This window comes from Crotalus tigris, unplaced genomic scaffold (assembly GCF_016545835.1).
Source record: "Crotalus tigris isolate CLP2741 ecotype Arizona unplaced genomic scaffold, ASM1654583v1 scf7180000019504.1669754, whole genome shotgun sequence".
In the NCBI taxonomy this organism is placed as follows: Eukaryota; Metazoa; Chordata; class Lepidosauria; order Squamata; family Viperidae; genus Crotalus; species Crotalus tigris.
The window spans coordinates 324,894-341,799 of record NW_024097569.1 but is presented as its reverse complement, the minus strand read 5'-3'; positions in this window follow the sequence as shown (position 1 = coordinate 341,799).

The following is a 16,906-nucleotide window of genomic DNA, read 5'->3' as shown; positions in this document are numbered from 1 at the left end:
TAAAGGGAGTCTGGATTTTATTTTTTACGTTATTTTATTTCCCTAGTGTGAAGAGTGTAACGATGACCTCGACATAATGTTTGAACCCCAAGTCCCTTTGCTCTAACCTCTGTCATATTTGGATAGGCACCAAGGATTTCCTGAAGGGTGGAAAGGCTTCAAAAACAAATCAATTTTTGTCTCAGGACTCTTCCAGGGTGGAAGCTTTTCCTTTCCAGGAGAGAGGAAATGCTGGACACCTTCATTTGAATGTAATTTGAACGGTACAAATCTTTCCAAAAAATCTGCAGGGAAAAATCCAATGACCAAGAATGATACCTTCTCAAAAGGCAGCTGGTGCCAAATTATATTGTGTTCGGATTGCGGCAGGGCTGGGGCTGGGGGGGGGCAGGAGCTGGTTTCTCGGATGTTTATAATCATAACTTGCACACCTCAGCTTACAAAAATTTAAAAACTTGTGTTTTTTCAAACACATTTAAGGAGGGTGGAGTTTGACTCCCAGAATTCCATGCTGGCTGGGGAATTCTGGGAGTCAAACTCCACCCTCCTTAAACTTGCCAAGTTTGAAAAGCACTGATCTGAACCAAGAACAATCGTGAAAATATGCATTGAAAGCAATCCCGATGCTCCTTCCTTGCTTGGGACTGTTTTATCAATGAAAAGTAGGATAAGAGTTTGGCTTGTTTTTTTTTCCCCTTAAGAAATCGTCCTACAGAGAAATGGTGAGCAGTCCGGACAGGTGGGCAAATACCTCTTTTTTTCCCCTCCCTCTCCTGCCCCAGCCATAAGGGCCGGGTCGAGGAGGGAGGCTGGGCACTAAAGATGGAAGCAGCATCCCCATTAGAAGAAGAAGAAGTGGGGGGGGGGTTTCCTAGGGCCAACATATCAAAGCGGGATTTAGATTCTCTGGATTGTGGATGTTTGCTTCTCCGTGTTCTTCAGCATGTGAGCTCTTGCATGCAGCTGGTCACTATTGCAGTGCCGTGTTCTTGAGTTGGAGAATGGTTCAGCCTGTGAAACTATGGCCTTGAGTTGTTCTCCGGGTGTTTTCCAGTTCAGTAAATAAAAGTGGTTTGTCTTGTTATGAGCGCCTGGCTGTCCTTTTGTTCAGGGGGCGGGGGGGGGGCGACACATCTCTGTTGATCCACCACTCCAAACTTTTGAAAGTTTAAAGCAGTGGTTCTCCACCTGTGGGTCAGGACCCCATTTGGGGTCGAACGACCATTTCACGGAGGTCGCCACACAATACAGTCCGCCATTTTGTTTTCCCCTTTTCCTTAGCTGTGCTACTCCCTTTTATTCTATTGGCTTTTGAAAGCCAATAGAGTAGACTCTCTTGAATAGAGTCTAATTCTATTGGCTTTCAAAAGCCAATAGGAATTGTCCAGGCTGTCTCTGCCCTGCTGAGCCCACCAAAAGTCCCATTCTGCAAACGGTGCTGCACCAGTTGAGTAGTCCTCGACTTACGACCGGTTGGGGGTCGCGGCATTAAAAAGGTTGAGAACCACTGGTTTAAAGGGATTTGTTAGAATTTATTTACGGTATTTTTATCCCGTTTGTAACTCCAGGTGGCGAACAGACGCAGTATTCCTTGCTTTTTTTTTCGCAGTACTCTTTTTCCCATAAAAGCCTTGTCAGACGGGTTGGGCAGAGAGAGAAGGACTGGTCTGACGCCACCCAGCCAACTTACACACCTAAGGTGGGACTAGAACCGTGGTGGCGAATCTCTGGCACGGGTGCCACAGGTGGCACGCAGAGCCCTCTATGTGGGCACACGCAACGTCGCCCCAGTCCTAGGCCTTCAGCTGGGTTTTATAAAACCTTTTCGCTTTAGTCGTCCGCCACCGTATGCGAAAAAAAAGGTTTAATCAATCAATCAATTTCAGCTTCTCGCGGGGAAAAAAAAAGATCTTGCAAAGTTGGAATTGATTGATCGAACTTTTTAGTCCCACCCAGTCTGCCGTTACCACCGCAGCCACGCCCAGCCAATGGGCCACACCCACCCAATTGGTCATGTCCACCTGGCACCTGATGATACATAAGTGGATTTTGGGTTTCAGTTTGGGCACTCAGTCTCTAAAACAGACATGTCAAACACAAGGCCCGGGGGCTAGATGCGGCCCGTGAAGTGGTTTCATGTGGCCTGCGAAGCCATCCTGGAAACAGTGAGGGAACGGCCCCCGCTGCCCTGGCCCAGGCCAGCTGGGAGCCAATGTACAATTTTGTGGTAGCCATCTTGGCACTTGCCCTGGTGGACCATGCCTTGGCGCTTGCCCCGGTCCCACCCCCTTCTGCCAGAGACCCTCAGATCTGTCCCACTCCTGCCCAGGCCCCCACGGGCACCCTTGATGCGAATGATGTAGAGCTGGCCATGCCCACCCAGTAGGCCACACCCACTCCATCCATGCCCACCCAGTAGGCTGCACCCATGCTGGCCACACCCACCCGGCCCCTCAAAGGCAATGCTGATGCAGCCCTCAGTGAAATTGAGTTTGACAGCCCTTCTCTAAAAGCTTCGCCATCACTGGACTAGAACTCCCACTCTCCTCATTTCTAGGCCTTCATCACTATACTAAACCGGTCAGTCCTAGAAGAGATCAACCCCGACTGCTTTTTAGAAAGCCAGATCCTGAAGTTGAAACTCAAGTACTTTGGCCACCTACTGAGAAGGAAGGACTCACTTGAGAAGAGCCTAATGCTGGGAAAGATGGAGGGCAAGAGAAGAAGGGGACGACAGAGGATGAGGTGGCTGGACGGAGTCACTGAAGCAGGAGGTGTGAGCTTAAAGGGACTCCAGAATATGGTAGAGGACAGGAAGACCTGGAGGAATGTTGTCCATGGGGTCGCGATGGGTCGGACATGACTTCGCAATTAACAACAACAACAACAAACTGGCTGTCTCTTTTAAAAAAAAAAGTGCTAGAATCAACTGAAGGTGCCAGAGCCCCAGTGCTCTCTTCCAGCAGCATCCAAGTTGATATTCCAGGAAAAATGGACAAGCCGTTTCAGGTCCCCACCACCTTCTGGGTCGGGCGCTCAGCTTTATAACTCCCTGCCAACATAGCTAAAAGATTTTATTGGTTTTCTTTTCTTTCTGTTCAATCACGTCTGATTCTCCGAGATTGCCTGGACAAGTCCCTGCAGTTTTCTTGGCAAAAAAGTGGTTTGCCATTTCCTCCTCCTTAGGGCTGCGACAGAGGAACTGGCCCAAGGTCACACTCCTGGCTTTGTGCCCAAGGCAGGGCTAAAACTCAGTCCCCCCGTTTCTAGTTTGTTGCCTTCACCACTACACAAACTGGTTCTCAACTGGGACTTACAAGGATCCAAGTACTGAAATATTACTCCTCTATGCAGTGCTTTTCCTTTCTTTTTTTTATATTTTATCTCATGGACATTCCACCTTACGGGTGCTTCTGAGCAGTCTTCTGCGTACCTGCTTTTGGTCTTGTGCTGAGTTCTCTACCTTTCCTAAAAATCCATGTCCTTTGCCTAAACCAGGGGTAGGCAACCTTGGCTCTTTTATGACTCGTGGACTTCATCTCCCAGAATTCCTGAGCCAGCCATGCTGAGGGGAAAGGGAGAAGTTTCCAAGCTGAGCCGTGCTGGCTCAGGAATTCTGGGAATTGAAGTCCACGAGTCATAAAGCGTCCTAGGCCTAGACCAGAGGTAGGCAACCTTGGCTCTTTTATGACTCGTGGACTTCAACTCCCAAAATTCCTGAGCCAACCTGGCTCAGCTTGGAAACCTCTCCCTTTCCCCTCAGCATGGCTGGCTCAGGAATTCTGGGAGTTGAAGTCCACGAGTCATAAAAGAGCCAAGGTTGCCTACCCCTGGCCTAAACCAGCTTCTCCCCTGCCTGGGCACTTCACCCTCCCAGACCACCAACTGCAGCAAGGACCCAAGACAAAAGGGTATTTGACACCATATAAAGACTCACGATAGAGGTAAGTCCTCTGCCCTTAAACTGGCAGACGTGGGTACGTTTTTTTGACCAGGTGGCATCCCTTGAGATGCCATAGATCAGTGATGGCGAACCTTTTAGAGACCGAGTGCCCAAACCGCAACCCAAAACCCACTTATTTATCGCAAAGTGCCAGGGCCGCATCAGCATTGTGGTGCCCTTGGGGGAGGGGTGTGGCCCACTGGGTGGGCGTGGCTGCAATGTTCACGGCAGACTGAATGGGTGTAGCCAGGGTGGGCGTGGCCACTTGGATGTTGCTTATGGGGGGATGCCTGTGGGGGCTGAGCAGTATTGGGGGAGATCCAAGGGGTCTCTGGTGAGTGGGGCGGTGGGCAGGAGGTTCATCTTATAGGGTGAGGCAGGGGGCAGGGTGGGGGTGCCATAGCTGCAGGGCAAGGCGAGGCAGGAGCCAGGGAGACTGCTGTCTGACACAATCAGCCCCCGCACACAGAGGCCAGCGAGCGCATGGGGGCCAACGGTGTCCGTCTGCAGCCACAGCCTGCTGGCCCTTCAACTGGCGCATTCTGGGGCTCCACAGTCTGCTGCCAATACTGGGCCAGAGTTCCAGCAGCAGGCAGAGTAGGGGAGGGGGGAGGCACATGATGCAGACCTCCAGATGTGCCTACTCCATCCCATCTGTTTTTGTTTGCGGTTGGAGAGCAGGTCCCTGCTGGTCATCTTGACCACCTTGCAGATCTTGCCCTTGGCCCGCACGTGGAGCCTGTTCCTTTCACGAACCCGACGCACCTTGGCCTGCCTCGGGCCGCAGTGGTGGACTAATGGACCTGCACGAGCTGCTGGCGGTGGCAGCACGTATGCCCACAGAAAGGGCTCTGAGTGCCGCCTCTGGCACGCGTGCTGTAGGTTCACCACCACTGCCATAGATGCTCTTGCTAAACTGTGTTTATTTTTAAAGAAACCACTGGGCTTACCTTGGCTGATCTCAAAAGCTAATGGGGATGGCCCTGATTAATCCAGATAAATACAGTGGAATTCCACATTGGTCATCTTCTAGAAGTCTTAAAAAAAAGATCCTGAAAGAAATAACATCCACCTAGACCAAGCAGACAAACTGAGGAGTATCTGCCTGGATATGATGAAGCTGAAACTGGAAATGCTAAAAAAAAAGATGTGAGGCCTGTATAAAAAGAATTAAAAACCCGGACGGGTTTGTGGTGCTTCATCAGCCTCGACATCAGGGCAGGGGTGGGGGAGTGGCAGTCATCGCTCGGAAGTCCTTGAGTCCTCGTGGGATTCCTGCCCCGGAGGTTGTTGGGTGTGAGTCCCTCCTATTGAAGTTGGGTTCACGGGTTCAGTTGGGCTTGTTGCTGACGTACCTACCTCCCAGCTGCGTTGCAACAGCCCTGCCTGCGTTGCTGGAGTCAGTAGCCGGGTTGGCGGTGGAGTTCCCCAGACTTATAGTACTGGGGGACTTTAACCTACCATCACTCGGCGATCACTCAGAGGCGGCACAGGAGTTCATGGCTTCCATGGCAACCATGGACCTGACCCAGGTAATTCAGGATCCGACCCATAGGGGTGGTCACACACTCGACATTGTGTTTCTCTCGGGGCAATGGAGACATGATCTGGAATTAAGGGGAATAGAGATCTCGCCCTTGTCATGGACAGATCATTTCCTATTGAGGCTGGACTTCAGAGCATCACTCCCCCATCGCAGGGAGAGGGAACCGACTAGGTGGTTTCGCCCCAGGCGCCTAATGGACCCAGATCGGTTCCAGGAGGAGCTTGGGGAAATACCTGACTCCCTTGTCCACAACTCGTCCGGGTCCCTGGTTGCGGCCTGGAATGAGGCGGCGTCCGGGGCCCTGGATCGAATTGTGCCTTTGCGACCTCTCTGTGGTGGTGGTCCCCGGAGGGCGCCTTGGTTTACTGAGGAGCTCCGGGAGATGAAGCGCCACAAGAGACGTCTAGAGCGACGTGGGAGGGCCAGTAACTCTGAATCTGACCGATCACTATTAAGAGCCTATCTTAGGACTTATTTAGTGGCGATAAGAGCGGCAAAGCGTGTTCACTTTTCCGCACTTATTGCGTCCGCAGAATCTCGCCCAGCCGCCTTGTTTAGGGTGACCCGCTCCCTTCTTAAAGTGGAGGAGGCGGAGGAACCCTTGCAGGGGAGAGCTGAGGAGTTTGTTCAGTTTCTTTCGGACAAAATCGCTCAGATTCAGAGGGACCTGGACTCTGACTGGGCAGTGCCAGCCGAGTTGCCAGGGGCTGGTCTTAGTCATGTTATCTGGAGCGAGTTTGAGCCTGTGACCCCTGATGAAGTGGACAAGGCCGTGAGGGCAATGAATGCCGCCACCTGTTTATTGGACCCATGCCCCTCCTGGCTGGTTTCGGCCAGTAGGGAGGTGACACGAGGCTGGCTCCAGGCGATAATTAATGCTTCCTTGATGGAGGGGTCTTTCCCGCAACCTTTAAAGGAAGCGGTGGTGAGGCCCCTCCTCAAGAAGCCTTCCCTGGACCCAGCTGTTTTGAAGAACTTTCGTCCTGTCTCCAACCTCCCCTTTGTGGGGAAGGTTGTAGAGAAGGTGGTGGCGTCTCAACTCTTGCGATCCTTGGATGAAACCAATTATCTGGACCCTTTTCAATCTGGTTTCAGGCCCGGCTACAGCACTGAGACTGCTTTGGTCGCACTGACCGATGACCTCTGGCGAGCCCGGGATAGGGGTCATTCCTCTATCCTGGTGCTTCTTGACCTCTCAGCGGCTTTCGATACCATCGACCATGGTATCCTTCTGCGTCGTCTCGGAGAGGTGGGGGTGGGCGGCACCGTATTGCGGTGGTTCTCCTCCTACCTCTCTGACAGGTCGCAGTCGGTGTTGGCGGGCGGACAGAGATCGACCCCTAGGCGCCTCGATTATGGGGTGCCTCAGGGCTCGGTCCTGTCCCCCCTCCTTTTCAACATCTACATGAAACCGCTGGGTGAGATCATTCGGCGACACGGGGTGAGGTATCATCAGTATGCAGATGATACCCAATTATATATCTCCACCCCGTGCCCTTTCAGTGAAGCGGTCGACGTGATGTGCCGGTGCCTGGAAGATGTGAGGGTCTGGATGGGGGTGAACAGGCTTAGACTCAACCCTGACAAGACCGAGTGGCTCTGGGTCCTGCCTCCCAAAGGCCAACTGGATGGTCCATCTTTAGTCCTGGGGGGGGCAAATTTACCTCCCTCAGTGCAGGCACGCAACTTGGGTGTCCTCCTAGACTCACAGCTAAATCTGGAACAACATCTATCGGCTGTGGCCAGGGGGACCTTTGCACAGGTTCGCCTAGTGCACCAGTTGCGGCCTTATTTGGACCGGGAGGCTTTACTCACAGTCACTCATGCCCTTGTCACCTCAAGACTGGATTACTGTAATGCGCTCTACATGGGGCTACCCTTGAAGAGCGTTCGGAGGCTGCAGTTGGTTCAGAACGCAGCCGCGAGAGCGATTGTGGGCGCGCCAAGGTACGCCCACGTGTCACCTATCCTCCACGAGCTGCACTGGCTTCCTGTGGGTCTCCGGACGCAATTCAAGGTGTTGGTTATCACCTTTAAAGCCCTTCATGGCATAGGGCCAGGTTACTTACAGGACCGCATTCTGCCGCATAGCTCCCAGAGACCGGTGAGGTCCCATAGAGTGGGCCTCCTTCAGGTCCCGTCGGCCAGACAATGTCGGCTGGCGGGCCCTCGGGGAAGGGCCTTTTCCGTGGTGGCTCCGACCTGGTGGAACCAACTTCCCCCCGAGGTTCGAACTACTCCCACCCTGCCGGCCTTTAAGAAGGCTATTAAAACCCTCCTGTTCCGGCAGGCCTGGGGCTGATGTCCCCGGGGGGCCGGGATACGACCGGACTCGCAGTATGATCGCAGTATGATTGTATTATTTTATTATTTTATTGTTTTTTGACTGTTTTTTAACTTTGTACGCCGCCCTGAGTCCTTCGGGATTGGGCGACATATAAATATTAAAAATAAATAAATAAATAAATAAATAAATAAATTAAGATTGGCTTAAAGGTACCACCATCCCCAAAAAGCCCAGTTGGTACCAACTGTTTGAACTTGACAACAGGAGCTAAGAAGCTTCTAGCCCAGAGCGAGAGAGGGGAAAATGCCTTTTGCTGTTCATGTAAGGATAGAGGTTAAAATAGGTTGCACGTTGTCTTGCATCAGTGACATGGACGACAAAGGAATTTGATAAATAAATAAAATAGTAAAATGATACTGCAAAAGAGATCAGAGATTTGCAAGCCTGTTCTCAGTGGCTAACCAAAGTTACTACAACTGGAGGAACCAACATTCCTGGCTAGAAATGAGAAGAGAAGCAACCAAGTTTATTTTATCCTTGACAAGCTTGATAAAAATGTAGGCTGGCTACCCAAGTAGCAGCAAATTAACAACTATGTGGGCCTGTTATTGGCCTCTAAGCTATGTAGGCAGTAAGTACAACATTGTGCAACAGTGGCATGGAACATAAAAATCATGGTTATGTGGAGCACCAAACAATAAAAGTTTATAAATTTCCAATTATAGAAAATGAAAACTACTGTAAACCAACACAATCTAAAATAATAATGATAATAAAAATAATAATAAAAGTACCTCAAAGCTAAAAACAGCAGAATATACCATTAAGAACTACGACACTAATAAATAACAGATAGTATCAGATGGCAGATATAGGATATATCAGGTCTGATTAATAATAAGGAGAAATAAGGAGAAACTTCCTGAAAGAACAATTAACCAGTGGAACAACCTGCCTCCAGAAGTTGTGAATGCTCCAACACTGGAAGTTTTTAAGAAGAGACTGGATAGCCATTTGTCCGAAATGGTATAGGGTTACCTGCCTGAGCAGGGGGTTGGACTTGATGACCTCCAAGGTCCCTTACAACTTTATTATTATTATTATTATTATTATTATTATTATTATTATTATGAAAGAAAGAAAGAAAAAAAGAAAGAAAGAAAGAAAGAAAGAAAGAAAGAAAGAATGCAAATGCTAGACAAAAGGAAGGAAGGAAGGAAGGAAGGAAGAAAAAGAAAGAAAGAAAGAAAGAAAGAAAGAAAGAAAGAAAGAAAATGCAAATGCTAGACAAAAGGAAGGAAGGAAGGAAGAAAGAAAGAAAAAGAAAGGAAGGAAGGAAGGAAGGAAGAAAGAAAGAAAGAAAGAAAGAAAGAAAGAAAATGCAAATGCTAGACAAAAGGAAGGAAGGAAAAGAAAGAAAGAAAGAAAGAAAGAAAGAAAGAAAGAAAGAAAGAAAGAAAGAAAGAAAGAAAGAAAGAAAGAAAGAAAGAAAGAAAGAAAGAAAGAAAGAAAGAAAGAAAGAAAGAAAGAAAGCTCAGGAGATTCAGTTTGGTCTAGGCTAGAAACTGGGAGACTGCCCAAGTCCTATTTCCTTAGCCACGAAAGCCAGCCTGGTGACCTTCAGCTAGTCACCCTCTCTCAGCCCAACCCACCTCAGAGGTTTGTGGGGGAAATAGGAGGAGGAAAATAGGAGTATTAAATACGTTTGCCACCTTGAGTTCTTTGTGAAACTAAAGGGAGGATAAATAAGTTACTTACCAACAGCGACCACAAGAGGTCACTCGTACGTTAAGTAAACGCAAAATCTTCCTTTCTAAGCCAGAGGTCCCCAACCTTTTGGGCACCAGGGACCAGTTCCGTGGAGAGAGGTTTTTCCATGGACCGGAGAGGACGTGGTTTTGTGTGCTACCTGCATCTCACGGATGGGGCTTTGCTTGTTTCTGCAGATCGGATGATGGCATGCTGCGGCCCGGTACCAGCCCACAGACCAGGGGTTGGGGACCCCTGTTCTAAGCTCTTGGCCAATTCAGTCATTCAAGAGGAAGCTTTCCCAAAGGGAGGGGAGCTGCCATAATTCACCTCCGGTTGGGAAAGGCTGCCCCCCGACTTTCTGTGGATTTCTTTAGTTGCAGCATTCAGAGGTTGAGCGAGAAGGAAGGGGACAGACATTCGCCTGTGGCACAGCTGAACCCTTTGCATGTGTGGTGGGTCCGCTCAAAACTTGCTTTATTTTGGCTAAGCAGGTTGTGTGAAATGAGCCCCTGTGTTGTATAAGGCACGGCTTCTGGCTAAGTAGAATATATGAAGTCAACTGCCATAGAGCTAACGGTTCCAGGGGTAGGCAACCTTGGTTTTATGACTCGTGGACTTCAACTCCCAGAATTTCTGAGCCAGCCATGCTGAGGAGAAATGGAGAGGTTTCCATGCTGAGCCATGCTGGCTCAGGAATTCTGGGAGTTGAAGTCCACGAGTCATAAGAGAGCCAAGGTTGTCTACCCCTGAGCTAACCTATCATACCTAAGTAAACAATGGCTTAATCCAATTTCTGTACCAGGGATCAAGATGGAATCGCACATGCCATCAGCCACAACATGATTTATGGCTCAGTATACAAGCGGTCCCTGACTTAACCACAGTTCACTTAGTGACCGAAGTTACAACGGAATTGAAAAAAGTGACCGTTTTTCATATTTATGATCATTGTAGCATCGCACGGTCATAGGGTTTACATTCAGATGCTTGACAACTGACTCTTACTTATGACGGTCACAGCATCCCTGACCCCCTTTTGCAACCTTCTGACAAGCAAAATCAATGGGCAAACCAGACTCACTTAACAACTGTGTTACTAATTAAACCACTGCAGTGATTTACTTAACAGATGTGGCAAGAAAAGTCATACAAAGGGGGTGAAATTCACGTAACAAATTTCTCACTTTGCAACACAATTGTGGCCGTAAGTTGAGGACTACCTGTATCGCAGACACCTTGCTACTGTGATCTGAAAAATATAATTTCAGCTTAGTCCACTGATAGAAGTTCACTTAGACATTTATGGCGCATTCAACAAACCTCAGTGAAGGTAAATCATGACTTGGTGCAATGGATAGGACAGTGGTGGCGAACCTGTGGCACGCATGTCAGAGGTGGGCACTCAGAGCCCTGGGGGTGCTGCAAAGGTTGTAAGTGTGGAAAACAGCCATAGGTCACTTTTTTCCCAGTGCTGTGGTCACTTTGAACGGTCACCAAATGAACTGTTGTAAGTTGAGGACTGCCTGTATTTAGAGAATATTGCTTTTGCATATGGAGGCTCTATGCAGGAATGCGAGGCAACCTGGAACAAGCAGAGGGAGGTGTAATTGTTCGTTATTCTTGCTCCCATAGTCCATCTTTCTCTTTTTCAAGCAAAATTGCAAGGATGCCTCCTTTGTGGCTTAGCTTACAGAGGACGCCATCTTGACTTTCCCAAGGAGGCGCCCCCCCCCCGTGCTAGCCCCCTCCCTTTCAAGCTCATTTCAGCTCTTTCCCAGTGAATAAAGATCAGCCTTCCTGCAGCCTAAGTGGGTAACAGGTTTTAAGAATGATGTGGAAAATCACTGCAAAATACAGCATGCCTGATCTAATTTTAGCAAATGAAAGCGGTCTGCTGGAAAATAGACCTTCCTTGAAAAGCCATTTTAGGTTTCTTTGTCACACGAAGAGAAGAGACGGGTGGTAGGAACAGAGCAAAGCCTCGTCTGAACGGCCCCCTCCCCGTGCGTGCGGCTGTTTCCCCCCCCCTCTCCTCCCCCCACCCGCATGCTTTCGTGGGCTCCTTATAACACCATATTTAATAGAAATAAATTAGAATAAACAGCCATCCCTCCATGTCTAAAGACAGGTGGCGGAGTAATATTAAAAGACAGGAATAAAATTCATTTAATGAGCCTTGTTAATTAAACCTGGAATTCAAAGAGGCTGGAGATGTGGGAATTCAGGGGAAAAGATGAAAATGAAGGGAAGCGTTGCTCCAGGCGGGCAGAGTGGAATGAAATTAAATTTAATGTGGGATCCTGTTTGCTAATGTCTATCGCACATCGTGCAGCATTACAGCTGAGGATAAAGCGGTTCTTACTCAACACACACACAGCCTGCACGAAAGGAAGACAACGCCACATTGTTTGCTCAAACAGGGAGACCCCCCCTCCCCTGGAAAGACATCCCAACCCAGAAGGAAATGCTTCAGGGGAAAGGGATCTCCTACCAGTGACCAATTCAAGGGCTTGGATAACAGCACAGCTGGTCCTCGACTTACAAAGTTCATTTAGTGACCGTTCAAAGTTACGACAGGACTGGAAAAGGTGACCTGTGACCTTTTTTCACACTTGCGACCTTCGTAGCATCCCCTTGGTCACGTGATCAAAATTCAGACGCTGGGCAACAGGCTCATACTTACGACGGTCACAGCGTCCCAAGGTCACGTGATCCCCTTTTGCTAGTTCTTCTGACAAGTCAAGTCCACGGGGAAGGTCGTCAAAGGGGGCGAAATTCACGTCACAAATGTCTCGCGTAACAACATAACCGTTCATTTAGCAGCCGCTCCAAGTTACGACAAAAAAAAGCAGCTTACATCTGGCCCTCCTGTTTCTGATTGTCACAGCGGCCTCTCAGTCACATGATTGGATTTTGGGCACCTGGCACCTGGAATGCGTCTGCAGCGGTCCCACCATCCTCATGGGATTGCAGTCTGCCACTTTCCCAGCCTTCTGACAAGTACAGTCAATGGGAGAAGCCAAATTTGCTTAATCAGAGAGGCAAAACAGCTCTCAAGATATAAAAAATACCTTATGTACATCACTTTTGCTTAAGAAGTTAGAGAGTCTCCCTCTCCCCTCCCCTCCCTTCCCCTCCCCTCTCCAATCCTCTCTTCTACTCCTCTATTACATTTATGTGCCATCCTCCTCGCTGTCACACTATACATCCTGAGCTCCTACAATTGTCCCACTTTTTCAACATTAGGCACTTTCTTAAGAAGTCCCCTAGACCTTTCGCTCCAAAGGAATCCATTTTTCCACCTTGGAGAGAAAGAGAGAAGGGGGGGAAAATCTGTCTTTCCTGAAAGAAAGTTTCCATCTGCCCTGGCCAGTGCAGTGTTTGGTGTGAGGCATAAAAAAAAGAAAAGGAATGGAAAAGTGGGACAAAGAAAAGAAAAAGGAAGGAAGGAAGGAAGGAAGGAAGGAAGGAAGAAAGAAAGAAAGAAAGAAAGAAAGAAAGAAAGAAAGAAAGAAAGAAAGAAAGAAAAGAAAAGAAAAGAAAAGAAAGAAGACAAGACTCAGGATTCAATGCCCAACTCTCTTCTACCTACTGGGGCATATTCCTAAGCGCTCTGCTTTGCCCGTGGGGGGGCACCCTGCACCGGAGGTCGAAAGGAAGGGCTGAAACAGCTGCCCTCATCCCCACCGCCTTTTGCCCCCTCCGCAAAGCTGCTAGCTAGCCTGGACAGTACTGGAAGGGACCCTCTGGGACCCCCCTCCCCTCTAGAGGGTCTCTAAAGGCGACCCCGGCGGCCCCAGGAAGACCGTCCACCATCCACCATCCTTCTGTTCTTCTGCTAAGGCCCGCCTGCCCGAAGGGGTGCAAGGATGCCAGTAAGAGAGGGGTTCATCTGGCTGGGATGGGACACACACACACACACACCACACACACACATTCACACAAACACACACCACATACATCACACACACACACCACACACACTCTCACACACCACACCACACCATACACTCACACACCACACACATCACACACACACACACCACACCACACACACTCACACACACCACACACACTCACTCACACACACCACACCACACACACACACTCACACACACCACACACACATTCACACACACACACACATACTCACACACCACACACATCAGACACACACACACACCACACACACTCACACTCACACACACACACACCACATACACACCCGTTCCACAGCGGCCGCCGCCCCCGCCGGCGTTGCTTCGGACGGCCCCGCCGACGGCCGAGGAGCCGCTGTTAAATTCCGGCGGCAGCTGCGGAAAAGTTCCGCGGACCGGGCGCGAGGTGGCCGCTTTCCTCCGGGGCTCCGGCGAGGCGAAGGCCCGAGCGAAGCTGCGCCGGCCGGTTCCGGGGAAAGACTCGGCCGCCGCGGCTTGCGCTGAGCCGGGCGAGGCTGGCGCTTGCCTGGGGAGCCGCTCTTCCCCGCCCCCGGTCGAGGGGCAGAACCGGGGCGCTTAATGCCGGGGGCGCCCCCTGCCTGCCCCCCCCCTTGCCGGGAGAGTCAGGGGTCTGGCTGGGCGGCTGTTAAGAGGGGCTTCTTCCCAGCCAGGGGGGTTTACGCCCACGCCACCCCCCCCATTTTCTTCGGGTGGGAAGGAGTAACGGTTGGGGGGCGGAAGGGCAGCGGCCGGATCGTAGGAACTCTCTCCCAGTTTTGGGATCTCCTGGGTCTCAGAAAACGGGCGCGTTAATGTTACGGTATTAGCTATTAGAGTATTTTGCTCGGGCTCGGAAGCCTCGCTAGGCAGCAGACTCCGGTTGTTTGGGGCAGCAGCTGCCCTAAATCCGTGCACGATGGGCTTTGAAATCCACGAGTCGTGGAGGGTGCCGGGGCGCCGTTTGAAAAGACACCGTCTGCCGCGATAGAACCAGCCATTTACCTTGGACGAAATCGTCTTTCTTTCTTTCTTTCTTTCTTTCTTTCTTTCTTTCTTTCTTTCTTTCTTTCTTTCTTTCTTTCTTTCTTTCTTTCTTTCTTTCTTTCTTTCTTTCTTTCTCTTTTCCTTCGTTTCTTCCTTCCTTTTGTCTAGCATTTGCATTTCTTTCTTTCATTTCCTTCCTTCCCTCTGTCTAGCATTTGCATTTTCTCTCTCTTTCTTTCTTCTTTCTTTCATTTCCTTCTTTCTTCCTTTCTTTTGTTTCTTTGTTTCTTTCATTCATTTCCTTCCTTCCTTCTGTTTAGCATTCGCATTTTCTCTCTCTCTCTCTCTCTCTCTGTTTCTTTCTTCTTTCATTTCCTTCCTTTTGTCTAGCATTTGCATTTTCTTTCTTTCTCTTTCTTTCTTTCTTTGTTTTCTTTTCCTTCCTTCCTCCCTCCCTCCCTCCCTCCCTTCCTTCCTTCCTTCCTTCTGTCTAGCATTTGCATTTTCTTTCTTTATTTGCTTTCTTTACTTTCTTTTCCTTCCTTCCTTCCCTCTGTCTAGCATTTGCATTTTCTCTCTCTTTCTTTCTTCTTTCTTTCATTTCCTTCTTTCTTCCTTTCTTTTGTTTCTTTGTTTCTTTCATTCATTTCCTTCCTTCCTTCTGTTTAGCATTCGCATTTTCTCTCTCTCTCTCTCTCTCTCTGTTTCTTTCTTCTTTCATTTCCTTCCTTTTGTCTAGCATTTGCATTTTCTTTCTTTCTCTTTCTTTCTTTCTTTGTTTTCTTTTCCTTCCTTCCTTCCTTCCTTCCTTCCTTCCTTCCTTCCTTCCTTCCTTCCTTCCTTCCTTCCTTCCTTCCTTCCTTCCTTCCTTCCTTCCTTCCTTGATAGTGTTACGAGCAGGAAGGAAACAAGGCGCCTACCATGCCGTTAAGGGGCGCTTTCCTTCCTTCTTCGCTTTCTTGGCCAAAATCTCCTTCCTACGGACTTTCTGGGCCAGGATTCCTCCAGCTAAGAAAACATTTTCTCCACGTGAAACTGATACGAAAACCAGGTTGGTCTTCACGGTCAAACACTCGGCGAAATAAGAACTGTCTTGCGCTGAGTTCGGGAGCCCAGCGGACAAAAAGGAACATCTGGGAAATAGCGCGGATTCCCTGAGCCGAAATGCCTCCAGGACGTTCGCAACCGCTGGCCGGCGCCTTTTGCCCCCCCCCCCCCACGCCGCCTTCACCCTGCTGAGAGTCCCCCCCATCTCCCCCCCCAGTAAAGGGGGCGGGGTGGCTTTGTGCCTCTGAGCCCATGAAAATTCCCCTGGAGGGTCTTGCCTGCCCTCCAGCCTCCTGGGGACCCAGCGGGCTCAAGATCAACATTTTCTAAAGTGTGTGTATGTGTGTATGGGGGGGGGGTGTGTGTCTCATCTCCTTCGGCTGGCAACTAAGACTGGGCATCGTCCGAGCTACCTTTCTCCCGAGCTTGGCCCGGAGCCTTCTTCTACTACTCGCTCTTCTCTTTCCAAAAGCGCCCAGAGAACTGCAGAGAGTGACCGAAACGTCCGTTTGGGGGGGGGGCCTCCCCCGCGCCTCGTTTTTCGACCTGTTGTCTTCGACTTACAACCTCCCTGCCGTTGTGCCTGATTTTCAACATGTCACGGTTGTTGCATTATTGGGGGCTACTGAGGTGGGCTGTGCTACCAATACTAATCTGTGCCATTAACGTGGACAATAAAGATAATAGAAACGAAGGGAAACCAGCAGCCTGGAGGTGATGGTCCCACTCCCCCCCCCCTCCGTTCAACCCGACGTCTCCCGGCCACCTGCCTCTCTATAAGCCCGGCGCAAGAAAAGGGCCAGCGGTGAGAAGCGCCTGGCGACCCGGTCCCGAGCGGGGTCCTGATTTATTGGTACGGGGCGAAAAACTAGGGAAGCCCCTACAAAGGATGCGGGGGGAGAGAGGAGGAGCTGAGGGCCACCGACTGGCAAAAAGTCTATGGAGATTCCCGGCCATCCCGGTTATTGTCCCAAAAGGCGCTTTTTTTCCAAAGGCGACCGGACTTTCTTTCTTTCGCTGAAGCTTCTTCAGTTCTGAACTTCACACCTTGAACACGTGTCGCTTCTCATCCGAGAAGCTTCTTCAGATCTGAACTTCGGAACGGAGGAAGCTTCTTGGATGAGAAGGGAAACGTCTTAAAGCCCAACGGAGAAAAGTCCGCTGGCCTTTTGGAAAAGCGCCTTTGGCGCGACTGGCAGAAAGAGCGCCGGGCTTCGGTGGAGATTGCGCGGGGAGTCTGCGCGGTTCCGGATTGCCAGCCCCGGGGATCGCTGCGTGGTGTTTGTGCCGATAGAAAGAGAATGGGATTTTTAAAAAAAAAAACTTTCGAGGAAACCCTTCGTTTTCACCCGCTGATTCCGAAACGACGTCTGATAATCTGGCATCTCGACACACAAACGCGTTCCGGT